Source organism: Arachis duranensis, chromosome 4, assembly GCF_000817695.3.
Source record: "Arachis duranensis cultivar V14167 chromosome 4, aradu.V14167.gnm2.J7QH, whole genome shotgun sequence".
Classification (NCBI taxonomy): domain Eukaryota; kingdom Viridiplantae; phylum Streptophyta; class Magnoliopsida; order Fabales; family Fabaceae; genus Arachis; species Arachis duranensis.
In genome coordinates, this window is record NC_029775.3 from 49,225,530 (window position 1) to 49,226,142 (window position 613).

Consider the following 613-nt stretch of genomic DNA (forward strand, 5'->3'; position numbering starts at 1 on the left):
TATACTAGTTGCACCTTATCACCTTTAGAGAATCCTTCAGTTGGGATTTTCTTGTTCTTCCAACCTTTGTGAGCCTTTTTCTTGCTCTTCATCTTTTTCTTTCTTGTTGATCTTTCTTTCTTGATAGTTACTTGAGTTGTGATACCTTCCTTCTTGCTGATCACCCCTGCTTCCTTTTTAATCCCTTTTTCTTCTTGCATCTGTTTGTTTTTCTGTTCCACTTCCTTTTCAGTTGATTGCTTTGGAAGGAGATCATCACTCAATTTGCTTGTTTCTTCATCCCTTTGTAATTCTGGGAAGACTTTCAGGATGATGCTCTCCTCATGCATCCTGAGGGTTAACTCTCATTGCTCTATGTCCACAATGGCTCTAGCAGTGGCCAAAAATGGTCGACCAAGTATTATGGAGTCATTTCCATGTTCTGAAGAATCCAGGATCACAAAATCTGCTGGATAGATAAACCCGTCAACCTTAACTAAAATGTTCTCAATCAGCCCCTTAGGATATACTACTGATTGGTCCACCAATTCCAAGGACATCTGTGTTGGTTTCACTTCCTCTATGCCAAGCTTTTTCACTAAAGAATATAGGATTAGATTTATGCTTGCTCCTA